Source organism: Canis lupus, chromosome 3, assembly GCF_003254725.2.
Source record: "Canis lupus dingo isolate Sandy chromosome 3, ASM325472v2, whole genome shotgun sequence".
Classification (NCBI taxonomy): Eukaryota; Metazoa; Chordata; class Mammalia; order Carnivora; family Canidae; genus Canis; species Canis lupus.
This window is the reverse complement of record NC_064245.1, coordinates 10,963,020-10,990,900: the sequence shown is the minus strand read 5'-3', so window position 1 is coordinate 10,990,900 and position 27,881 is coordinate 10,963,020. Positions and strand designations below refer to the sequence as shown.

Below are 27,881 nucleotides of genomic sequence, written 5' to 3'. Positions count from 1 at the left end.
TGTTTCTGTGTCCAAATTTCCTTTTTTTATGATCCAATACAATCATATTGGGTCAGGGACCTATCTATCCTACATTGGTAAGACCTCATCTTAACTAACTACCTCTGTAATGTTCTTTTTCCAAATAAGGTCTCTGAGATATTGAGGATTAGGACTTCAACATGTGAAGTTTTGTTTTTGTTTTTGTTTTTTTTTTGGGGGGGGGTGGGGTGGGGGACACAATTTAACCCATAAGAATATCCTTACTGATTTTTGGTCTAATTCCCTATATATTACTGAGATGGGTATTAAAATCTCCAACTCTAATTGTGCATTTGTCTGTCTTTGTATTTCCTTATAGTTGTATCAGATTTGCTTTATATATTTTCAAGCTCTATTATTAGGTACATAAGCTCTTAGAATTGTTATGTTCTCTTGATGAATCAACTCCTTTATCATTATGAAATAACTTTTATTCTTGGTAAATATATAATATTTTTTGTTTTGAAGTTGATTTTCTCAAATATTAATATAGACACTCAGGCTTTTGATTTGTGTTTTTCTGTATTCATATTTATTTGCACAGCTTATGAGTCATCTTTACTGTTTTTTTTCTCATTTCTCTCTTTGAATTTATGAGCTATGGATTCTTGGAAATGTCTTGACCCACAGGCCCTGTAAAGATTTTATACAAAATGTTTCATAGCTTAAATGTTCCTCACTGTTTGAAGAGACCTGCAGTAGATGAAGAGGTCTCATCTATTATTTTCAGCTAGCAACATGCACATGATGCATACAAAAAGAACTTGGGAAACCATGCAAGATGTCTGAGATATCTCTCTGCTTTTGACTGTGCGTCTTAATTTTGTGAATCCTTGAAATTATTAGTAAAGTTTGATAGTAAGATCTCTGATTTGTGGGAATCTGATCCTTTCGACAATCTGATCTTTTGTGTTAGCTCATATACTTAAACTTTTTAACGCACATCTGCCAAAAAAAGAATTTTAAATTTTCTAAAACATTTTGATTTTAAGGTCCCATTGGTAGTAGTGGATACGGCTTTAGGGATGGTAAGGAAACAAGCTTGCCAATTAAAGATTTATTACTCTCTTCAGATTTAAAACAGATAAATAGCAACTTTAAAACTGGTAATAGTTATTCCAAAATTCTAATCTCTAGTAAATCTGTTACTATTTTCCCTCTTATATATTCTAAAGTGGGTTCTACAGGTAGGAGGAAGTTTACTTGACCTTACCAAGAAGAGGGATGATTTGTGTAGATGCGGGTCCCCTGCTATGATCTGAGTTCCTTCCTATCTCGTCTGGTCAGTGTACACTTGCTGGCATATGCTGTTATGTTTTGAGCTGGTGAGACTCATCTTCTGGCCTCTCTGCGAGGCCTATGAATAGGGTAATGTCTCTCCATCTGCTGACCAGACATCATCTTGGAATCTGCTTTTCCTGCAGGTCCTCTGAGACTTAGCCATGTCATCCCTCAAACCTCAAGACCTTGAATCCCCTCACCCTTTACCACAATGTCCCTATACCAGACCCACTGGCTTCAGACTATATGTGAATGATTGGTTATTTTTCACAACCCATAGACTCAAAGGAGTCCCTGGAGAGGGATGCTCTCACCCACCATTTTTGATATAAGTGTTCTCCACACAATTTCTAATTTGCTGAGGCTATTCCATATTGTGGTAGATGACTTTCCAGTAGAATCTCTAGTGATAAGTTAGGCAAAAGCCTATATAATTTCAACCTTGTCCTCTCTTATGCTTTGATGTTGCTGACTCTTGCTAATAAACTGAGAGAATAATAAAGAGCTTGACATCCTACCTTTTTGTTCTACTCTTGGTACTGGCTACCCCTTTTATCTTATCTCTTGCAATATTCTTCTTTCCTCCACTGAATGAGTGTTTCTCTATGACATATACTTTTACTTTTTATTTCACGACCTATTTGAATCCATTCTCTGTTTTCTGATGCAGTAAATCTCAAATGAATACTCAATGGCTGAGCACTGTAGGAGGACACGATTTGTGGGATCTTAACCATATATTGGTTTGATATTTCCAAAATTATTGTCCCAAATTTTCAAAACAAACCTAAAACAAATGAAGGAAACAGATCAGAGAGTGTTCAGATTTTTTTAGGAGTATTTCCAGGGTGTTGGAACTAGATGAAGTTGTAGGAATGAGTTACCATTTATTAAAAAAAAAAAAAAATTTGCCTGAAAGGGGAGCTAGAGGATGATGCCAAGAATAGGGTAATTAAATGACATTATGAGGGTCCTGCTGACTCCTTCAATGCATAAGACACTTATTATAGCTTATTATTTCATATAATGCTTTTTCATTAACCTTGTAAGTTAGATTTTTAAAACATAAAGACTTCTTCATATATGAAAAACCAGAGAAAAAATTTATAGCTAAGTGTGAAAAGGACAGAATTTGAACCCACAAATTCCCCCTTTTTTGTGAATCCTAAATATGTGTCTATTATATTCTTCTATAGGTGCTATAAAAGACCTGAGGCTCATGTCTGTGGAATTATTGGCTGTATATAATCTACCCCACTAGCACCCATGAAAAGGAGTTAAATAGGCTATTGTGTCCTACGTGATTTTTTTCCTGATTTAAGTGAGGTCTGTACACACCTATTTTTCTGATAAAAATCTTATAGATAGACACATAAGTAGGGAGACTATTCCTGAGTACCTCATAGCCCTAGGGAAAAAAACCCCAACAACGAATAAGTGAGATAAAGTTTAGGATTTGTAAAGGAGGTAACTATAAATGTACATTGGTGTTTGGGAAGAAACAAAGTGAAACATTTTTAGCAAAGAGCATCATAGATGCTTGAAAATATGTTGCTACAAAAAACTTAAATTAGGCTCAACAATTCTTGAGACTTTGATCTAAATCAAAAGGTTTTTGGACAGCTTATGGATTTTTCCTTCCCTGAAACTGTTGGAAGCCATAGATTTGAAAAGGAATTTCACACAGATATGATCATCACAGCAACGATAAATGGTTATCTCTACAGAACAGAAGTAGGCAAGTCAATGGGACCAGGTTCCTCAGCCATGGAGACACCAGAGGCTGGTGTGGGAAAGCCAAACTGAAACCTGGGATATTATGCATGTTAAAGGGATCCTGATGAAGTTTCACCAACATACACCTCACCAAGTCACTTTCATGTAAATAGGATGCTTTCATACTGAATGGCTTGGAAAAGGGAACTTTTGCTTTCTCTACTAATTTTGATTTAATGAAAATATATAGCTATGTGAGCTAAAATGTTATCATCTGAAGCAGTGGTTTCCACATTTTCCAAATTGCACCCCTTATTAATAAAACATTTTAAAGCACACTTCTCCAAATTATATTGCTTTTATTTATTTAAAAAATTGATACTAATATGTATTATAAAATTATACTCAAATGGAAATTTAAGGCACAAAATGAAATAAATAACATTAAAAATTAAAATTTTGCTTTTACTTAAAATACTAGTATTATGAATAAAAATATAATTGAATGTATTTTATTCTTTTCGAAAAAAGTGGTTTCACATTTCGTGATCCAGGTATTTGGAGGTCTAAGGTCATACAATGTGAAGGAGATCCAATGCCATAGCTAGATTTCTGTGGATTCTTAAGTGAATTATGAATCTTGTAATTACTCTGGCTTTAAATTCTTATTCTGGTTGGGTGTTGTTTACAGTGTCTGATCACTAACCTGCTTTGTACTCAATGCAGAGAATCAGTAACTTTCCTTTCCCCAAACTGCATTGGGGTGTTCAATATCTCTGCTCTTAAATGTTATTTGGCCCTCCTGACATCAGGACTTTCTCATTGACCAACGTTGCCCATTGGCTCTGGCCTCTTAATAGTGGGCCTCTCTCCTTCCTTTCTCCCTCTCAAATCATTCTCTGATAGTTACTCATGGTAATTTACTCTCTGTTATTCAGCTTCTTCCATATCTAATTATAGTTCAGTGTGATTTGTTAAAACAAACCATTAGCCACAATAAGGACTTAGGGAGACTTTAAATGTCTTCTGTTCCTTTCAGTTTTACACTCTGAATGATGCCACTGTCTGCAAAAAGCAGAAATGGCTAAAAATAGTTTTGTTTTGTTTTTTAACTGAGCTGAAATTCACATAACATAAAATTATCCCTTTCAAAGTGGACAATTCAGTGGCACTTAGTACATTCTTAGTGTTGTGCAACTACCACCTCTGTCTGGCTCAAAAACATTTTCATTACCCTAGATGCAACCTCATTTCCATTAAGCAGTCATTTTCTATTTCCTCTCGTCCCAGCCCCTAGGACATCATCTGTTCTCCGTCTCTAAGGATTTGTGTATTCTGGGTATTTTATATGAATGAAATCATATAATGTATGACCTTTTGTGTCTGGTTTGTTTTACTTAGTATATCAGCACTTTATTCTTTTTAATGATTGAATAATATTCCATTTTTTATACATGCCATATTTGCTTATCCATTCATCTGTTTTTTTTTTTTGCACGTGAAACAATTTTATTTCACAGTTGTCTTTAAACCCACAAAGACACAATGTTCTCATAAAAACATTAGTACAGATAACTATACTTTCTAGAAAATGATAATATAGACTCTCTCAAAGAAAAATGCATACCATTATATGGTTTCAGACAAGTTGCTTGGAAAAAACATCTGGAGTGATTCCTAAAATATACCATTAGACCACCCTGCATCTTTTTCCTCTAAGAATTGATTACTGTCATTGGTACATGCTCCTGCATTTTTACTTATTGGATAATACAAATATATAGACTGTCCTGTGCCTTTTCAGCTCCATTGGTTTCATCAGCAGGCCCATCAGCAGGTTGCCTAGGCTATGCCTTTCTCTGTGGTCTTTCTTCAAGGACTTCCAGCAATGGAGATACATGATCATCATCATGAATTTTAAACTCCAAGTCTTCACCAGCAATTCCAATGGAAACATTCTTTGTAGTTAGGTCCTGTTCTGCAGGAAGTTCTCTCATAAGGCACACAGACCATGTTTAACCAGTTCGTTCAAATTTTCCTCTATAAACCCACTTATGTCTCCCTAAGAAAGTATGAACTGATTGAGAATGGGCTCCAAAAGGACATGGGTCTACAGTTAAAATAGTTGCCAGATGAAAAGGTTTGGAAAATGTGAGGGCCCATATCATCATAAATGGCAATAAGCAATCCAACACCATATGGTCTCCGGCCATCTTGTTGTGTTGGTATCTGGGTCTTGCTTCCAATTAGAGATACAAAATGAGACACAGGAAGAGGTCTGTCACATACAAATCTGGGATCCAAACACTCCTGGCACATAAAATTATGTAACAGTCTAACATCAGCAGTAAGACCTGCAATTGGAATACCAGTGTGGTTGTCAACATAGAGAATTTTTTTTCTGATGAGCTGCAAGTTCTGACTGTGCTCTCTTCAATGCAACTAACACTGCTTGGGTTTTTGATTTCAGACCAACTGCGGTTGAACCTTGTTTGAGGGCTTCCATTGCATACTCAATTTGATGCATCCTGCCCTGAGGGCTCCAAACAATGACATCATTGTCATACTGGTTGTGAAACGTGGTTCCAGTAGGGGTCCGGCTGCAGCCTCCCACAGAGGTGTGGATTCAGGAGCCTATCCATTCATCTGTTAATGGATATTTGGATTGTTTCTACTTTTTGGTTGTTGTGACTAGCACCACTATGAACATTTGTGTACAAGAATGTGGTATAATCTTGGTTTTAAATAATTTTTTTTCATTCCTTAATATTAGTTTCTCTTCTGAACATTGAATCAATCACTACAGTGATTTGACATCTATGAGAGTAGTTGAATTTTATACTGGTCACTACTTTGGCTTCCCACTCATTTTGTTGACCTCTGTTTTCACTGCTGGGGAGCTTCTGTTTTAACTGTTTCCTTCTGGAGGGAGAACACTAGATTTGGCCAGTGATTTGGTTCTGGATCAGCTTGTACCTCACTGTGTAGGTGGGAGTAAATGTTGGGTCAGCAGCTGAAGACATGCAGTATGAATCTGATGCAAAAGTGAGAATTTGAAGGAAAGACCCAGGAGCACTGGGCCTTGGAAGTTGATGAAAACAGGGGCATTAGTTTGAAGCCAGGTTCTGGGATTCAGTGGACATGATTTAAGACAAAGACACATTTCTGCCCCATTCCTTTTTTTTTTTTTCTCTCTTTTTTTTTCCTGCCCCATTCCTATGTTCTTTTAGTGCATAGGTCTCATCTTTTTTGCAGTTTGCCTTGTCTTTTTTTAGGTTAACTGTATTCATCAGCTAGAGTCTAAATGTTACATCTTCTTACCCCATAAATCAGAATCAAAAGACTACTATTATCACTTTTGTTAGCGATCAGTTGTATTGATAAAAATGTTTACTTAAACTGGGTCAGTTTTCATGTAAGGCTTCTGCCCCACACTGGAAGCACACAGCAATTAAAAGCAAGAAGCAATTGTAAGGAGAGAGCATTATTAGCACTCAGTTACAACTTCTGGGCCATGAGTTAACTGCTTGTCTACAAATCCATGTGTATGTGGGTTTTTTTCCAGCTAATCAATTTCTCCTAAATCTTCGAGCAATTGTATAATCAATGTGGCTGCTTAAACACTTAAGGCAGATAGAGTCAATAAAATTTCCTAAAGAAATTGGAATTAACTCTGTGTTGCCTCTTATTCTTTGGAAAAAAGATCATGTTTATTGTCCATTTGACAGGTTTTTATTTGCGGGTTTGAGGGAGTCAAAAGTAAAGCAAATAAACATTGTTAAAGGGACAATATTACTTATAGGGAAGATTAAGAATATTACGTAGATATTTTTGTTAATTGAAAATATTTTTTCTAGCTTTATTGACATATAATGACATGAAGTTGCATACATATATAAGATGTATGTGGTAGTTTGGTAAGTGTACATATTGTGAAATGATTGCCACAATCAAGTTAATTCACACATCCATCACTTTTCATTGTTGCCGTGTGTGTGTGTGTGTGTGTGTGTGTGTGTGGTGAGAATAGTTAAGAACTATTATCTTAGCAAGTTTCATGAATCCAATGCAGTATTATTAAATATAGTCACTATACTGTACATTAGATCCTCAGAATTTATTCATTTTATAGCAGAACATTTAGGCCCTTTGAGCAACATCTTCCCAACCTGTCATCCCCTCATAACCACCATTCTACTCTTTAGTTCTGAGATCAACTTTCTAGATTCCACATATAAGTGAGATCATAAGTATTCGTCTTTCTATGTCTGGATTGTTTACTTAGCATAATGTCCGATCCATGCTGTTACAAATAGTGGGTTTTCCTTCTTTCTCTTCACTGAATAATATATATTATAATTATATAATATATCATACACCATATGTTTATCCATTCATTTGTTTGGTGGACACGTAGGTCATTGGAATTGTGAGTGTTTCCTGTGGATCAGAGGTAGATCCCACGGACAGAACATGCCAGCATAGATCTGGTTTTGATCTTACTCAAAAGAGGAGTGATGGGATTCCAATGGTGAGAGTCTGTGTAGAGTGGCAAGGAGATAGCCAGGAGCAGACGAGTGAAGGAACTGAATATGTCAATAATGTTATGGAATTTGAAGTCAGAAGGATTCAGTAGAGGAGCCTCTGATGGGCTCAAGAAAGCAACCACAGGAGAGGGAATCAGCTCAAAACATCTGCCATGCATGTTGTGGTCTAGTATACAATACATTTTAAATTGTTCTATGGGCATATAATATTCTCTGTAAGATATAAAATTAGGAATAACATACTTTCCATTAAAAACTTATTATCAAAAATTATTGTCAAACTCATTAAACATTTATTATCAAAGTGTAGTTGACATGTAATGTTATATTAATTTCAGGTGTGTAACAGTGATTCAGCAATTCTACCCATTACTCATATACTAGGATAAGTGTAGTCATCATCTGTTACTGTACATTTTATTCTTCTTATTATCATTGATTTCCTTTATGTCACTTATTTTTATTTACTTGAATGAACATAAACAATTGTTTATTGAAGACTGCCAGTCAAGTTTTGTTTCTTTTTGGTTATCTTTGCATCTGATAGATTTTGTTTTATAACTTAGTTTGATGCATGGAAGTTTGAAACTGCTACATCTTAATTACGAAAACTACTACAATCCTAATAAATAATTAATAAAGGACACAAAAAGTTCATTTATAACAGAGAAAAAATTAATGTAAAAATGCACATACAAAAAATGTTGAATGTGAATAATAAACAAAGCAGCAAATTACTGTGGTCGTTCAAAAATATCCATTAACAAATTTTTTTTTTTTTTTTTACATTTTTTAAATTTATTTATGATAGTCACAGAGAGAGAGAGAGAGGCAGAGACATAGGCAGAGGGAGAAGCAGGCTCCATGCACCGGGAGCCCGACGTGGGATTCGATCCCGGGTCTCCAGGATCGTGCCCTGGGCCAAAGGCAGGCGCCAAACCGCTGCGCCACCCAGGGTTCCCCCTATTTCTTGAAAACCTATTATGTGTCCACCACTGTGCTGGCCAGAGGTGGAGGTATACGACTAATATCAGATATGGTCCTTGCTCTCATTGTGCAGTTGGAGAATAATAGGTCCTATTTTTATATAATTTTATTTTGCCTAGCAAACCAGCATGTATAAAAATTATAATGCATAATGCTGATAAAGGTGCATTGACAAGGCATTCTTGCAAACTGGTGATCATAGTGTTTGGAAATTTATCAATATTGGTCATACTTTTTAACTTAATCATTGTATTTCTAAGGTCTTTGGGAAGAAAATAATAAAGAAAAAGAGGTTAAAATCATGAATAACAGTTTTTTTTTTTAATTTTTTTAAATTTATTTTTGATAGGCACACAGTGAGAGAGAGAGAGAGAGGCAGAGAGAGAAGCAGGCTCCATGCACCGGGAGCCCGATGTGGGATTCGATCCCCGGTCTCCAGGATCGCGCCCTGGGCCAAAGGCAGGCGCCAAACCGCTGCGCCACCCAGGGATCCCTGAATAACAGTTTTTAATAGCACTATGAATCATAGCAAAATTATATAAAACTCCAACATTCAGCTAATAGTGGAAGATTATGTTATGGAATGCTTGTGATAAATTGCTAAGTAAAAAGTAAAATATGAAGTTGTATCATTCAATATAATTTCAACTATGTAATATTTCTATGAAAAAGATACAAAGAAAATACATTAAAGTGATAATAGATATTAGTCGAGAAGATTTCCTTATGGCTTGGTTATAGGCATATAGATTCGCCTTCACTTCCTAAACACATCTTGTTGACTGCAGAGGAAACATGGTGAGGATTCCGTTCTGGTGAGGGTGGGGAGTAATCCTGAGACTCTTCCCTTTGGAGGTGGAGGTCTACAGCAACTGCTGTTCTTTTTCTAGGTTAAAATAATTTTTCCTGTGTTCCAGCTTCAGAATTTGGATTTGTTCTTCTTTTATTCACCTTATACACTCTGGAAGACTCCATTTTGGCATTTGGATCACTGGAGAATCATATGATATATAGGTTATATGAAAGAAAATTGACAGGTTAAGCAAATATGGCACTGACTCACACTGTATATTAAAATAGAAATTAAATCTGCAATTTTAGATATTGCAAGACCTAGAAATTGCTTTGCAGATATTTCAGAAAGCTATACAGTACTGTGGATAGTATAATTGTTATACTGTAGATATAATTAGTAGATAGAATGAACTCCATTTATTGCTGTGTCAGCAAGAAAAATGCTAAAAGAATAACATGATAATAGGACAAATGTATAACTTGGGAATGAGTATCTTAAGCCACTGAATTATAGTTTGATCAACACTTTTTTTTTGCTATCGTCTAGTTTTACTAGTTATTGAATATCACTAAAAGAAAACCAAAGGAAATGAAAGACATAGAAGAAAGATTGAATATATAGCAAATGGAAAAATGTATTCCTATTTAGATATACTTACTTCCATAAAGAGGATATATTAAGCATGCCTTTGTGTGTTCATCTCAAAATTACCAGAACTTTTCGAACTTCCAAGACCTCTTATCATGATTTTATGATACATATCTGAATATAATGAAAGATGTAAAAGTGAACATATCTGTGTACAATTAAATGTTTTACAAACCCTACATGGTGGCCTTGTCATTTTAAACAGTATGCAAAACAGTCAAAATGACAAACACTTGCTTGAGGTTTATTTCAGTGCAGTATAACCAGAAGGTAATGCAAAATCTCACCTTATTTGCTTGCTGTTGCCTGGTACAAAACTTGTAGCCTTAACAGAACATCGCACATAGTAGTGACTGAAAATAAGAACACGGTAAACCACTCCCAAGAATTTGAAATGTCAGATTATTAAGAGTGAATGCATAGGAGTAACTGGGTGGCTCAGTCAGTTAACCATCTGCCTTTGGCTCAGGGTCCTGGGATTGAGCCCGCATTGGGCTCCCTGCTCATCGGGGAGTCTGCTTCTCCTCCCTCTGCCCCTCCCCAACCTGTATTGGCAGGGCACGTGCTCACTCTTTCTCTCTCTCTCAAATAAATAAATAAAATCTTAAAAAAAAAAAACCTGAATGCATCGAGATGATCCAGTTGAGGATGCCATTTAAGAAAGTTTCTGAATATGCTTTTGGGGAACTTGGGGCCACCGAGGAGTAGAATCAAGAAAGTGTGGGTAAAGTGTGAGTGTAACTTAAGAGAGTTGAAACCTCAATCAGTTGTGTTCTACCGGAGTCAAAGGGAAAGCACGCATATTAACAGATAGGGAGAAGGTTTGCCAAGAATCTCGAAAAGAGGAGCTCAAGCTTTTTGTTTCTCTCTTATCCCAGGAGGGGAGAGTCCTCACAACTACCTGAGAATTCTAATCTTACACATCAACCTCTGCCAAAGGGAGGAGCGGTTTGGCCATCACAGGTCAGTGTGATGCTTACTAATCCTCTTATTCTGATTCTACAATAGTCAAGCAAAAATGTGTGTATTTTAATTACAGAATTTTTATCAGGGAGACAAATAACAGATTCTTTTTATCCTAACATCACATAAATTAATTGAATAATTCAATAAATATTTATTGAGTATCTATGTTACATCTGGGTCTTAGGTCTATGAGTCTTTATATCATTCCTGGTTATTTATCATTATTAAAAAATTATGATACGATGGTGTATGTATTTGGATTCTTTATTTTTATTGGGACTCTTATAATCTGATTAGATGCATACGAGTCATGCTGACTTGTGTTGTTACTCTGTAAGCATTGTCAAAAAATTAGTTTTTAGAGAGGCAAGTGAGAATAAGATTCTTGACTGCAATGTCCCCCAAATGGTTATACAGAACACAGATATTATCTGCATGGTTAGCTTGTCACCTTCAGTGACATCTCTATCTTCTTTCCTCTTACCTGAAATGAATAATAACTTCAGAAGCACTGATGAGACAATATTTCAAATGAAGTATGTCAAGAAGTGAAAATGATCTTCATAACACTATTCCCGAATAGGGATCATGTAAAAGGGGTTGTATTGATACTCAGTTCTTGCACAAATGAGAATAGATACAAGTAAGTCACATTTTAAGTCATCTAATTTGGTCTATGAATTATTTCCCCATTTAGAAAATCAAAGCACAAATGTCACTCTAAAGGAGTTTCTTTAAAACAACTTTGTTTATAATGTCAGATATTTTGTTTGAAATACACTTTTTCTTAGCTAAATTTTTCAAATTTCTTCTTTTTTCCTTCCTTCCTTCCTTCCTTCCTTCCTTCCTTCCTTCCTTCCTTCCTTCCTTCCTTCCTTCTTCCTTTTTCTCTTTCTTTTTTCTTCTCTCTTTCTTTTTTCTTCCTTTCTCTCTTTCTTTCCTTCATCCCTCTCTCCCTCCCTTCTCTTTCCTTTTTTTTCTTTCTTTCTTTTTTTTTTTAATTTTTATTTATTTATGATAGTCACACAGAGAGAGAGAGAGAGGCGGAGACATAGGCAGAGAGAGAAGCAGGCTCCACGCACCAGGAGCCCGATATGGGATTCGATCCCGGGTCTCCAGGATCGCGCCCTGGGCCAAAGGCAGGCGCTAAACCGCTGCGCCACCCAGGGATACCTCTTTCTTTCTTTCTTTCTTTCTTTCTTTCTTTCTTTCTTTCTTTCTTTCTTTCTTCTTTCTTTTCTTCATCCCTCCCTCCCTCCCTCTTTTTCTTTCTTTCCTTCCTTCCTTCCTTCCTTCCTTCCTTCCTTCCTTCCTTCCTTCCTTTCTTTCTTTCTTTCTTTCTTTCTTTCCTCCTTTCTTCTTTCTTTCTTTCTCTTTCTCCCTCCCTCCCTTCTCTCTCTCTCTTTTTCTTGCCTCATAGCCCAGGCTATACTAAGCTTCCCTCTGATTGTGATAATCTCTGTCTATTCTGAGCCACACTGTAACGTTTTGTACTTTTGTTCAGACTTATTAACTACAAATTCTTACAAATACAAAAACCACTTCAATTGCTACACCCATACTACTCATTTATAGATGAGGCTTTATTTATTTATTATTTATTTATTTATTTATTTATTTATCCATCCCACACAGCTATAGTCCATAAAAAACTATATGGACACCTCCACTTAATACACCGAAAAATGTTCCACAGCGGACTTGGCTTTTTCTTCATTTATGTAGATTGTTTTGGTGAGGGAGGTAACTTCCTTTCTGGAATCTAAGCTCTTAGGACTACACTTATTTCCTATTTGTCCTTATTAAACATCTCTTTTGTTTTAATTTACCAGTATCTATAGGTTATAATCCTATAGATAGGGATCCTTTGAGGACAGGCGATTTTCATTTTGAGTAATAGGAAGACACACACAATTTGCAATTTAGGTGCAAATGTGTCTGAGCATGTACGTGCGTTTTTATATATTGCAGCTTTTATACTTATTAATGTTATAGATTCTCAGAGAGGTCATGATTGCAAATCATAAACTGGATAAAGCAATTTGTGGAATAGTAGCCCAGAGATCTGATTCAGATAATTTCTGTTGTTGTTCACATATATTTATGACAGCTTCTTTTCATTATAGTAATAACAAACCAGTCCCCAACTTATGCCCCAAAGCAAAGCAACAGTAAAAATAAAACAATGCTGTATATGTAGAATTGGGAAATCATCAGTCGAATTATTGTATATAAAGCTAAAGACACGTTACAAAGGTATTAAACTGATGTTTACAAACAATTTTGACATGCAAGCTAAAAAAATATTATTAGTCAGAAATGCCTCGTGTTATTTTTAAAAAAGAAAAGACATATGTATGAAGTTATTAATATTTACTATTTTAGGGGTAGCAAAATTATATTTAATTTTAATATTTTTATTTTTCACATATCTAGATAAACATGTATTTTTATTATTGAAACCAACAAACTTTACTCAAATGATTTAGTTATATTTATTTTGTAGCTTCCTTCTTCAATGTGGCCTCTTCTCTCCCTTTAGTTGCGGAGCTTTTTCTGTCAGTCTTCAGGTTGATTTATGGGTGTTTAGGATGATTTGATAGTTATCTAGTGTTCATGGGACGAGCCTAGGATCCTCCTATTGTGTTGATGTCTTCCTGTCCTTCCGATTCAGATCATAGCTGAAGAATTTAGGAAAGTCATTTAATTTCTACCAGAATCCTTTTTTCCATCTATGATTTTAGAAATTGAAATAGAGGATATCTAAGAGTACTTTCTACTCTGTAAATTTATTATTGTGGCTTATTTATAAATAATGTTCTGAATATAGAGTACTTGTGAGAATTTTAGATACTCTAGTTTTATAAAGAAGCTAATGAACAGGGTTGTGCTTCATATTCAATGAATCATCATACTGAAAAATAGGTAACTTACAAAATACAAATACTCATTTTACACAGCTAAAGGTAAAAGAAAAATAAAAATATTTTATAAAACCATGTTGTAAGTTTGGGTTTAGAGAAGAGAATTTATTTTTTATTTATTTATTTTTAAATATTTTATTTATTTATTAGAGACACAGAGAGAGAGAGAGAGAGAGAGAGAGAGGCAGAAACACAGGCAGAGGGAGAAGCAGGCTCCATGAAGGGAGCCTGACGTGGGACTCCATCTCTGGTCTCCAATATCAGGCCCTGGGCTCAAGGCGGCGCTAAACCACTGAGCCACCCAGGCTGCCCTAGAGAAGAGAATTTAGAAAGCAAAAATAAAACTAACTTTAAGAACTATCTTCTGCATACATTAAATGATTATTATATTTATGGTTTAAGATAGGGATAGTATTTTTTCCAGCTTTATTAAGAAATCATTGACAAAAATCACTGGGTAAGTTTAAGGTGCATAGAATGATGGTTTCATTTACATATATTGTGGAATGATTATCATAACGGCTTCAGCTAACATCCATCTTGTCATGTAGATACAGTAAAAAGAAAAGCACGAAAAAAGGAAGAGAGGAAAAAAAAATTTTCTTGGTGATGAGAACTCTTAGGATTTACTGCAATGGCTTTCCCATGTCATATAGCACTGCTAGCTATGGGCATCATGGTGTACATTAAATCCCTAGTCCATGCTTATCTTATGAATAGAAGTTTGTATGTTTTTACCACCTTCTTCCAATTCCCTGTCCCTCCATACTCCACCACTGGTAACCACAGTCCTATCTCTTTTCCTAGGAGTTAGTTTTATTTTATTTTATTTTATTTTATTTTATTTTATTTTATTTTATTTAAATTCCACATATAAGTGAGATTATAAAGTATTTGTATAAAATATTTGTCTTTCTTTGAGTTATTTCATTTAGTATCCTATCTTCAACATCCCTCCATGTTGTCACAAATGGTACAATTTCCTCTTTGTATTTTGGCTGACTAATATTCTATTGTGCATGGATACTACAACTTCTTGTTTTTTTTTTTTTTTAAGACTTTATTTATTTATTCATGAGAGACACAGAGAGAAAGGCAGAGACACAGGCAGAGGGAGAAGTAGGCTCCCTGCAGGGAACCCAATGTGGGGCTCAATCCCAGGTCTCTAGGATCATGCCCTGGGCCAAAGGCGGCGCTAAACCGCTGAGCCACCCAGGCTGCCCTATACTACAACTTCTTTATCCATTCATCTATCAATGGACACCTAGGTTGTTTCTATGCCTTGGCTCCTATAAATAATAATGCTGTTATGAACATGGGGATGCAGGTATCTTTTCAACTCAGTTTTTTCATTTCTTTTGGAAATGTTCCAATAAGTGGAACCACTGGATCATATAGTAGCTGTATTTTTAATTTTTGAGGATCCCCCATACTGTTTTGCATGGTGGGTGCACCAATTGGCAATCCCACTGCCTGTGCCCAAGGGTTCCCTTTTCTCCACATCCTCCCCAGCATTTGTTACCTCTTATCTTTTTGATGATGGCCATTCTAACAGGCACGAGGTGCTATTTCATTGTGGTTTCATTTTCCATTTCCCTAATGCCTAGTGACTTTCATCATCTTCTCATGTACCTGTTGGCTTTTCATATTTCTTCTGTAGGAGAGCTCCTGTTGTGACCTCCTCACAATCCTGCTGTAGTGTTGCATTGTGCCAATTCCTTTTATTTTAAGGGTACCTCATATATTTCAGTATATCCTGACTCAATGTGAAGCTCCTGGGAGCAGAATTGAAGGCAAGGACTTGGGTGAGGCAGTTTACTTGCGAGGTAACAGCAGGACTCATGAGTGAGGAGTAAGAGAGTAGGGATGGAAAAGGAGCAGAAGTCAATGGAGATGGCTGCCTCAGGCCATGAGGGCTTGAACTCTGAGTAGTTCACCTGGGAAACGGGAGGTTGGATCATTAGCCTATCTAGTCCCATCTACTGCTTGAAGGGTGCACTAACTACCTGCATCTACTGAGTTCTGCTTGAAGGAAGATTTGGTGCCCTTCCCACAATGGTGAGAAAGATTCTGGGGCTTGGCAGGAACCTGGAAATCTTGGGGGTTGAACCCTGTCCCACAACTTTAAGTTAAAGGGGGAATGCGACACAGGCCCGAGAGGCATTTGCTGCATACTCCATTGAGAAATCAGTGCTTTCAGGTTGGGGCTTCTGGGATGGAATTGGACCAAGCAGATCCACTTTGGGTGAAGGAAAGATTGAGAACAGTGGTTTTCAATCTGTTGTCCTTGGAGTTCCTTCCAGAAGTGTGGGACAAAGAATAGGTTTAGATATTTAATCCTTCACCTTCGTCCAATCAAATGGGTTTAGTTCAAATTTATCTAGTGTACATATTGAACTTCCGAATGAGCTTTTGCTCTGAAGCTAAGAACAATTTTGAAAACCATGGAGAGTGATGATTAAGAGTGTGGGCTTAGGCTACAAGCCTGGGCTTTGCCACTTAGTAACTATGTGAATGTTGGGGAAGTTACTGAAGCCTGTTTACATATCCCGTCACATTTAATTGTGAAGAGGATTTAAATGCATGAAGGGTTTTAGCATAGGGCCTAGCACAGTGCTAATCCCATGGTAAGCTGGATAAGAAGCTTTGAGCAAGGGAGACAAATGGAAAGCCTGAGAACCTGGTCAGGCTTCAAGGCAGGGAAAAAGAGAAATAGAAATTTAACTATTAGGAGCTGCACACATGGCCTGAGAAGGACGCTGATGATGGGTACTAAGCATTAGAGATACTGAAGAATTTTAAGCTTGACAAAGCCAAAGTCCAAGCTTTGTACGTACTTTATACAATGAGAAAAATGTGCAGCTTTTGAATAATACAATTAAATTCAATCGGTTTCTTCAAATATTATCAACATTTTAAAGATCAAATCTCTACGTTTCCTTGTGTAGCTTCATATTTAGAGCAGGTAGAAAGAATTCGTTTTGGTGTATGTTGATGGTTATACAGTTATTCCATATATTGATTAAATCTTTTTGGCTCTGAATATGTATTTAGCATACTAGCTTTCATTTCACACCAATTGTAATCCCATCTGAACCAAATTAGAGAATAAATTAACATTCTACATATGCAAACTCATTTAGACAAAATGGCTAAAAAAGATTATTTTTTGGATTCTGATAGCAGACCTGAATATTTAATGTTGCTTTAAAATTTTTATTCTTATAATTTAATTTTTGAACGTTCCCTTTATTTTTCCCAGAGTTTGGGAGAGTAGCCATAATTTCTATTTCCTAGCTCTTTTGTGTTAATTGTAAGTTTCTTTATAAGGAAGTAATAATACACTATTACATTTAAAGGAAATTATTAAAGCAATACCTATAAAATAAATTTTATTATGTGCTTTCTTTAAATAGATTAATAAGCATATAGTTAACTATTCCTGTAACTGGAGGTGGTTTTATAAATAATGAATACTTGAATTGCTAATTGATGGAGTTCCTCACTCTTCTGTACTACTGATACTCATTTAATGCATTAGCTATTACATATACACATCTAATATTGGCACTGTTTTTTCTTTTCAAGATTTTATTTATTTGTTTGAGACAGAGAGAGAGAGTGAGAGAGAACATAAGCAGGAGGGAGGAGCAGGCTCCCCACTGAGCAGGGAGCCTGAAGTGGGGCTTGATCTCAGGACTCTGAGATCATGACCCAAGAGGAAGGCAGACACTTAACCGACTGAGCCACTCAGTGCCCCTGCACTTTTTTCCCCTATGTTATCTCATTAATGCAATATTCAATGCCATGGGTATTATCTCACCCATACTTAAAAGAGGAAAATAAATCACACAAAATAATTAGCTCAATGTCACAGTGATAATATGTGACAAAGAAGAAACTAGTACCTAAATCTGACCTCTAAGCAATGATGGTGGTATGCATCTCTGGAAGAGAAGAGATTTAATTTGCAAACCAACTTCAATATTTTTGGGGGTCATTTTGTTATACACAATCAGACTTAGTGAAGATTCTATCACTTTATTACCAGTTGACTTATTCTTTGTATGAAAAGAAATCTTGGATCAGTCAGTGTGCCAGTTTAGAAACCATTTTTAGGGGATACCTGGGTGGCTCAGTGGTTTGATCCTAGAGTCCTGGGATCGAGTCCCACATTGGACTCCCTGCCTGTGTCCCTCTGCCTGTGTCACTGCCTGTCTCTCTCTCTCTCTGTCTCTCATGAATAAATAAATAAAATCTTTTTTTTTTTTTAAAGAAACAATTTTTAGACCAGAACATCTAAGGTACCCGGTATTTCACTTATTCCTTATGTGACCATCTTTTAAGGACCTCCTGCATCAGGACCTGTGTTGTTGCTGGGGATATGGAGATGAGGGACAAATATTGTGCTGTAGGGGATTTCATGGTATAGCAAAAGGTACAGGTACGATGGGGGCCAGACCACCGTACAGTAGGCGGCAATCCTTATGATAGAGGAATTAACAAAATGTGATTGCCCTATGTATACAAGGATGAGGCGGGATATGATAAATAAATTTCCAAAGGTAGCAATAGGGTAATGTGGGTGAGTCAGTCTAATTGAGGGGACATATGAGTGTACTGGGTGGGAGGGTGGTGTCACCATGGAGCAGTTCATAAGGTTCAGGAAAATAATGGGAACATTAATTCGTGTCACTTCTCTCCGGCCAATCCAAGGGCATCGATGGAAGGCCCTCACCAGATAGCAGCTAGAATGGGTGTGTCTCTTTATCATAGGATGAGTGATGGATGGCTTTGCTTGTACTTGCACAAATTTCCCTGCTGCAGAGTCTGGAGGGGACTGGAAATCTCTTTGCTGATTTCCTTCTACCCACATACCTTGGCCTCCTTACCCACCATGTTTAGTGACTTGTCCTAGAACTTAAAACCAACCCAACTCCCCTTTTCTGACTCTCTCCTGGCCTCCTGGAAAAAGGCTCATCTGATTTTTCTTCACACTTTTACTGGAGAATATTAGGACAAAAACACCCCAGTGTTGAGCTTCCTTCAGTACCTCTCCTTCAGACTCCAGCGGCTTTTTTTTTCCCACAACAAAAACACGCATCTTGCAAATCAAAGTCATCACATCTGAAACTTGTTTGTGATAACGGCTTCAGAAGCCTATTTAGTGCCCGCCTCTGATGGGTACTCAGAACAGAAGGAGAGAGAAACAGAACTATAAATTCTTCTTTTTTTTATTTTAGGAAAGTAATTTCTGTACATAATTTAGAAAATCAAATAGTTTTACAAGTCTTTTGATGAAATACAGTCGTCCCTTGCTCTTCCCCTCATCACTCCCAACATTTTCTCTGGAGATACAAGCATTTTTGATATTTTCAGTTTGTTCTTTTGGCATTTCCCTCTATCTTTCAAAAGAACTTGTTCAACTTTCAGTTTTATATATTGTGATAGGCAGAATAATGGTCCCTACATTTGTCTAAATCCTCACCTCCAGAAATTGTGAATGTGTTGTGAGGGTGCAAGGGACAGGCAAGGGAATGGATGGGATTACAGGTGCTAATCAGCTGGCCTAAGATTACGAGAGGAGTCTGGGTTATCCAGGTAATCACAGTTTCCTTTAAATGTGGAAGAGGGTCCTGAAGATTCTGCGTTAGAGTGGTGTGTTGTGGCAAAGACGGGTGACTCTTGCTGGCTTTGGAGATGGAGGCGTGGGGCCCACACTAGCAGCTGAGAAATCCAAGGAAATGTATTTTTGCCTACAACCTCCAGGAAGAAACACAGACCTGCTACACACCTGGTGTTAGCACAATGGGAGACCCATTTTGGATTTCTGAGCTCCAGAACTTGAAGTTACTAAGGTAATGTTTACTTGAGCTGCTGAATTGGAGGTAATTTGTTTCATTAGCAGTATGAAGAAACTAAAACAGATGTTAGCAGTGGACTTCATACAATGAAAGATGAGGATTTAATTTTCTTTCATTTTCCCTTCTCCACTTTTCCAGTAGGGATCCATCACAATGTTGGATATATTTAAATTCAGTGTTTATATTTCAGGGCCATTTCTTGCTTCTCTTGTGTGAACTGTGTCATGGCTTGGACAAGGGCTCATTTTACCAGTTGCTTGCAAGTTTGTGTTTGGGTAAACGGGAAAGGCTTTTCTGAGAACTCTAATGTGTGAACTGTCTTTATCCTACTTCCATGGTTGACAGATATGTAGCTGGGTATAGAAACCCATGTTGAAAAAAAAAATTTTTTTTTTTGTTATTTTGAATCCATTGATTTAGTTTGCATGGGTCTCTCGTATTTTTGTTTGTCTCCTTTGCTTTTAGCTTTTAAATAATGGTACAGAGCACACAGCATAATATGAAGTATTCATGTGTTTTATAACAAAAATTTTTAAATGATAATATAACCACCATTTGGGTAAATAAATAGTATATTGCTGACCTCAAGGCAGTCTCTGTATATCCTTTTTGATTTTACTACCTTCTCCTTTAAAGGCAAACATTTTCCTGATATATTTAATTATTCTCTCTTATTTGTATTTTTACTACCTATGAATGCTTCTAAACCCTATATTTCAGTTTCCCCACTTTTTGAGTTTGCTATCAACAGATACAGATTATACATAATCGTCTGGGTCTTAATACTTAGCTGAATATCAGGATCATTAGCTTTTTCTGTGTTGTTAGGAGTGGTTGCATTTCATCCATTTCGTTGCTGTGAATGTGCCATGGCTTGACTTAGACGACAGTTGACTTTTATATTGTTATTGGTGGACATTTTGTTATTTTCCACATCCATCTGCCTTTTAGCTTCCAAATTGCTATTTACTTTCTGCTGTTGACCTTTCTTAATTTTTTTTCTCGTTCAAAATAAAATCCTTCATGGCTTTTTTTTTTTTTTTCCTTAGTGATTTTCTTTTCATGGGTGGGTTAGGGGGAAAGGGTTGGGAGGTAAATTCTGTGTTTAAATGAAGCCAGAATTGTTATATTATTATCTGGTACAGTAGCTATGGAAATTTTCAATATATTTTTATACACTTGAGTTCCCTTGTTCTTTTTGTTGTCATAAAACCAGACTGACAATCTTGGGATTATGTTGAAATCACATTTTGTAAAACCTAAAACTATGGTTTCATAGGTCAAGGGGAATAGGTTACTGTGTTTGATGGAAGGATTCTGCTGGACAAAAAGATGGGAAATAGCTGCATATATAAGAAGCAGGACAACCACAAATGATTTAAAACTTGCTGTTGAATTTGTAATACCTTTTAACCCTCCAGGGTCTTCTCTTCTTGATGTTCCCTTAAGAAATACTACCTAGAGTGATCCTTTGTTCAGAGGGAGGTACACATTCTGCAATATTTAATAGAAAGAAAATAGTGAATTAAGAAGAATTTAATATTCTCTGACTTGCAGTGCATTTCAGTATCCTCTGCCTTAAGGAAACAGGCAGTCCTTTGTTATTTTGACCACTGTACCTCAATGGAGCTGAGCATACACAATGGCCCCTGGATATTCTGGCCATGGACAGTATTGATACTTGAGTACAGACCCAGATAGAATCACAGTAAACAGAATTGCAGGAATGGTTCATAGTTTCTAGGCAGTAGCACACAGCAAAAGGGAGAATATAGGTAATTAAATACAAGTGATATAAACACATACTTTACTCTCTTGTTGCTAAATATAATTATATCACATGTATCACAAATCGAAAGTTTTATTTCAAAAAGAGCAACCTAATTATTTCTAAAGCTCTTTGCTTTAACTCCATCTATGACCTTGATGATTACACAGTTTAAAGAAGCTGTATTTGAATGAGTATTTTTCTGTGTAAAGGTTTTTTTTTTTCCCCCTCAGTTCATTAAAATCCCTGTGAAACACTGTTCTTTCAGATTATATGGGATAATGGTAAATACACTTGCCTTATCATAACCATCAATGGCTGATTGAAGAGTAAGTCTGAACTTCAGAAAATGTGATATCTATTGTAGGAGTGGATGTTTTTACATTTAAAAGATATTATACACATAAACAAAAATGCAGATACCTTAGGGGGTGGAAATCAGAAATATGAGGAATTTTAGCTGTGAGATAGTGGTGACATAATGACATAGTGGCCTAGTAACCCTTTCTATGGTGTCTTACACTGATCTTCAAAGGAAGGTCTTGTCCTATTTTATTTACAGAAAAATAGGGTTACATGGAATCATGTTACTTCTATAAAAGACAGTAAGCTTTCATTTTTTTTTCATTATGAATGAAGCCTTTTTCAGAAACTGGCAATGATTGTTCTAAAGCTGCAATCTTTTTTTTTTTTTTCTTGGAATGTTTTAGTTAACTCTGTTATGATCCCCACTGGAGTGCAAGACTTGGTTATTTTTTCTTTATATTCTTTTTTGGTAAATGGTTCTAACGTTTCCGTGGAGAACAGAAGGTGGCACTCTGCCTTCTATCTTGTGATATTTTCCACTTGAGTGTTTATTTTAATTCTTTTAAGATTCAGAACAGCACTCTGTTGGCTAGTTGATTGTTTCTTTGTGGTTAATGACCACTTTTGCACTTATCAAAAGGCAGGGACATATTCCAATGAAGTGTGATACCAAATGAGGCACCAACTGTCATTGACAATTCAACAGTAAACAGTGGTTAAAGTTTGACAAGGTCCCTTATAGTTCACTTGCCCATATGAGCAAATCGTCTCCTGAATGATTCTCTCCTCATTCTGTTTTATAGACATGGGTAATAAAAAAACATTTAGGTGGATAAGAGCACTTGGAAAAGATTTGCTATTAGCAGTTTCACATATACAGATACTGAGGGTTGATTAAATGAGCGTATAGTGATGTAATCTGTGACCTTTGAGCCAATTGTCACATTAACTTCTTTGTGAAACTTAAATCTTATTTTATTTCCTCGTACTTGGTCTGATCTTGGCTAGTTTACACCAGTAAAGTTGAGATTACCTCACGGATGGCAGTAAAAATCAATTTGATGGCTTTACTTTGTGTTTATGGTACGTTGTTTTCCAAAGGCCTGAAGACAGAGATACTCATCAAGTATTGTCAAAATGAGGTTACCTGTTTGTGAAAATTAATATACTTTTTCTTTTCCCGAAGGTCGACTCTTTAATGATTCATATAAAACAGACTCAGCAGATTTTCCAAATGATACTATTTCAGGCTTCATTATTACCTAATTTTTAAAAAATAATGTTTTACCTTTTATATTCCTGGCCCCAAATGAGTCTATTTGAATTATGAACCTCACTATGTCTGTTAATAATGCAAGCTTGGGACGCCTGGGTGGCTCAATGGTTTAGCACCTGCCTTAAGCCCAGGGTGTGATCCTGAGTCCCGGGATCGAGTCCCACAATGGGCTCCCTGCATGGAGCCTGCTTCTCCCTCTGCCTGTGTCTTTGCCTCTCTCTCTCTTTCTTTCGTGAATAAATAAATAAAATCTTTAAAAAAATAATATAAACTGTTGGGATATATGTGTTGAGAAGTTGTTGGTTATTTAAAACTGGAATCCTATAACTTGGTGTTATTTTTTAGCATTCTACGTGATACCAGTGTAGAGCCAGACAAAGTTGTCCGTGTTCGCCTCTTAGATAGGGCCTTTGGAAAACTGACCCTGGTTTGAAGATCATTGGGAAGCTGTGTGATTTTTAAGAGATGGCTATAGAAATTCAATGTTTTTATTAGGAATCTTTCCTAGGACTCATTACCTCATTCCTGGAGGCTGCTGCTGCTGGACTTCCAGCCACATGGCCACATCTACTGTTTCCAGAATCTCTGTGAACCATCTGCCAGCCACATCCCAGATAGTTGTGATGCTATGTCCATTACAGCACCCATTGCTTTTAGCTAAATTTAAGACTTAAGCTTTGTACCCTTGTAAAAGCACATCTATTAAGGAAGCAAACCAAAATTGACAAGTTTTCCCAGGTTTATAAGAACTAGATAAAAAAAAAAATGTTCCATGTAGTGACATCCTTGGGAACATTGAAACAAAAGGATAATATCTTTGGGTATATTTTTAAAAGCTCATTCCTAGTAAGCGAAGTGTGGTTCTGATAACCATACTCAGAGAGAGTTGCTTGGATGTCCTGGTACTCCTCTGTCTTCTATCTTTATTTCCTAAATAGATAACATCTGTGAACCCTTCTTCTCAAGTTGAACAAGTAAAATGACTGCCCTATACAGATCCCTTACAAAATCCAGTCGTGCAGAATAACTGAGTTGTTACTCAGTCTTTGTGAATTTGAAAGCTATGAGTCCAGGGACCAACCTATAACTTTTTATTGGGATTAGGGGCATCTATACAGGATAATATAGATTTTCCCAATTAGAAGGCCAGTGATATTCTGCAAATATTTTGGAATCTGTAGATGTGGCCATATCACTGGAAGTCCAGCAGCAGCAGCAGCCTCCAGGAATGAGGTAATGAGTCCTAAGGAAGACTCTTTTTTTTTTTTTTCCCCCCTAAGGAAGACTCTTAATAAAGATAATAAAGTTTTGTAGCAGGGGTCAGCAAACTTTTATCAAGGATCAGGTCATATTTTAGTTTTTCTGGGTCATTTGGCAAACAAGATATTCTATATGTTTGTATAACATTAAAAACAAAACAACAACAAAACATTAAAAACATGACCATTACAACATGTAAAAACCATTCTTAGGCTGTACAAAAATAGGCAGCAGGCCTGACTTAGTCTATAGTCATAGTGTGCTCATCCTTATCAGATTCAAACATTTTGTGCTGTGTCTACATTGTTTTTAATATTTCAGGCAAACATTGAAAATACTTAGTTGATCAGATAAATTGGCACAACAACATGCTTACAGGTCCACTGCTGTTTGAATTTGTGGAAGAACTGGAGCTGATTAGACAGATGAAAATTTTGATTTGGTTGATTTGCCTCCAGTAATGAGGACAAAATTACATCTGGTAAACATAAAAGTCAGGTCCTCAACAATCAAATGGCATTTATTTAAACTATTAGGGAAATGTCAAAAGTCCCACTAGAGACAAAACCTCCTTGCTGCAGATAGTTTGTGATGTTTTACAATTTTATGCTTGGGGAAGAATCTGATATACTTTAATAAGTTGAATCACTCAGGAAGATTTAAAATACTGCTTATTGAGAAGGAAAAATGTAAAAGGATAGTTCAGGAATTAAATTTTGTCTTGAAGTTACAGAGGCTTTCAATTGATTCTTTGGGCAATACTAAGCTTTTAAGAATTTGCAATTTAAGTAATACGTGGGGAAACTTCCCACAGATTGGCAAAGGCCTTGGCTAGCAATTGGCAGTCAGGTCATCCAATCAGACAAACTCCTTCTCTTGAGGCCTTGCACAACTGTTTTTTCTGGATCACAGATAATGATCAGGCTATATGGGTGCTTTTAACGTGTGGCTGATAACTCCAGGAAGAGTTCAGTTAGTTCAGTCAATTAGTTGGGCTAAATCTTCCAGTGTTTGTTTCATAATTTGTCAAAATCCCATTTCTTACTGGGAAATGAGGCTTATCATCATCAGGGTTGTATTTATCTTAGAGTTCCCATGTCTACGAGCAATGTTATGAACAGTGATTTTTTTGAAACCAAGATATTTCCCCCTCAGTTTTGTCCTATGGGTGCTTCTCTATGGATGCAGTACAAGTCTAGCCTTTGTACTACAGGTGATACCTCACTAGCATTTTCAGTTGATTTTAAATTTCATTTGTATGACAGAAAATAGATGAAATTTAGTTAGGGACAAATGATGTGGAAGTTTAGCAAGTGTCTCCAACAAAGAAAGCAAATTAAGAATTTTTCTAGACAAACAGAATTGTAATTTTAAAAAGTAATGGAGAGGTTTGCTCTAACTATAACTAATGAACACTTAGTAAATTATTCAGTAAACATGTGTCAACCATATTAATTTGATTTTTAAATACCATTTCTTTTACAGTTATCTTGGTATAACTTAAAACTACTGATATAATGTGAATTCTTTTAAAATAATTTGCCCCTAAAATACACATTTTACTTAGGGAAGAGCCCTATAGAGTCTTCACTAATAACTCAATAACTGACTCCTAATAAATTCTCATTGTTTGATAATATTCCTAGATTAACTGTTATATTGCATCTGTTCTAAGAGGGATGACTTTTTTTTCCACTTTAATATGTTGGAATTGGAATGCATTCTATAAATGATAGCATGTTATGGTATAATTGGCAGTCTAGAATGGCATAAAATGTCAGCCTATCTTAAAATTGATGTAGTCTTAGATTCAATGAAATATATGATATGAGTTACCCTAGAAAGAAGCAAATAGAAAAAAAAATCCTATGACAGAATAGAAACAATCATCATTTGGGGGATGTGGATCTCAACAATCTGAAGTTAAATACACCATTAAAATGATTATTCATTGGTGGCTTCTTTTATGTATTAAAGTAGAAAATGAAGGGATATAAAAAGTGTATGACACCATCCCTGACCTCAAAGGAGTGAGAATCTGTTTCGGCAAAGTGAGGAAAAAGCAATAATGGAACAAAACCTACCTTGTCTAGCTACTTTATAACTATCACATGTATACGTATATGTATTGGCATAGACACTATTGTGGTTAGATTAGTTGAGTACTTTGGAATTTTTACCAACATCATCGTTATCACACAGCATCGTGTGATAGCATGATGTTTACAAACAGCATCATGTAAGATCTGAATTACAGAGGATGCTGAAGAAATACTAGAATTTATCGAAAGGCTTGATGTCAGGACAAAAAAAGGCATTCCAGATAGGAAAAGGACTGTCAAAAAATGTTAGGATCCCATTTATTGGAGAGAAGACTTACCGTTGCAGTTTAGGGGGTTCAGGACTAATGCTGGAGGCATTGGTCATATGATGGCCTCACAGGCTGATACCAGATGGTAGAGAGAACTGTGAGCCAGAATGAAGAAGGCCCTGGAAGCCATCAAGCATATTAAAGTGAAGGCCCTCTTCTTAATCTTTGAAAAACCTCGTCTTGCCTCTGCTGTTTCCTGTAGCTTCTACTGTTTTCATTCGCTGCCAACCCTCACAGTTGCTGTTGACTCCATGCCTTACTATATATTTAATAAACTCTTGGTACCATACAGCATGTCTCCCCCTACATCTGATTACGCTGAAACTGCTCTAAGTATTTGCACATGAAATCCATTTTATCTCAGCTGTGTCATGTTTAGAACTATGGAAAATTGCCATTGTCAAGAGGAGAACTGAGGCGTAGAGACTTTATGTGACCCATCCAACATTATTTAGCTCTACGTGTAGTATCTGGTTCTAAAACCAGACCTGCTGACTCTTAGCCTCCCCGCTACACACACACACACACACACACACACACACACACACTGGAACCAGAGATCCTTTGTTTGTGTTCCCATTCCTGCCTGTCCAGGACCTCCATGATCATCCTGCCATACAGATGCCATGAGACAGACCTAACCAGGGCAGTCATTCAATCATTCTGCCCTCAACTGTATCGCCTCATAGCTATAACCTAACATCAGAATACAAATAAGAGCTGAGTGATCATAATAGGTTGATATACAGAACCTACTACAACAGGAAAACCAAAGACTAGAACTTTATTTATTTGTTTATTTTTTAAAGATTTTATTTAGTTATTCATGAGAGACACAGAGAGAGGCAGAGACACAGGCAGAGGGAGAAGCAGGCTCCATGCAGGGAGCCGGATACGGGGCTTGATCCCGGGACTCCAGGATCACATCCTAGGCGCTAAACTGCTGAGCCACCCAGGGATCTCCAAGACTGGAACTTTAAGTAATTTAATGGCTTAAACCAGTGGAAGCGGTTGCCAAGGTTCTGTACTGTGATTCTCACTCTTGATCACTAATATTGTTAACAGAAGCTCTCAAATGATTTTAATCCATGTGTTATCTTTGTCTTTAATGTCTTAACCTACAAAGACACAAATCAAGAATTTTGTTAAT

The 27,881-nt window shown here is 36.4% G+C and overlaps 1 long non-coding RNA gene across 2 annotated transcripts in view; it reads left to right on the top strand.

Moving 5' to 3' along the window:
• Positions 1-27,881, top strand: part of LOC112654106 (uncharacterized) — a 70,337-nt gene that overhangs the window by 17,985 nt on the left and 24,471 nt on the right. For both annotated transcript variants that reach the window (XR_003132747.3, XR_007409696.1), the window contains exon 2: positions 10,875-10,959. This is a non-coding gene — a long non-coding RNA (uncharacterized LOC112654106). The remainder of the gene's footprint in view (positions 1-10,874; positions 10,960-27,881) is intronic.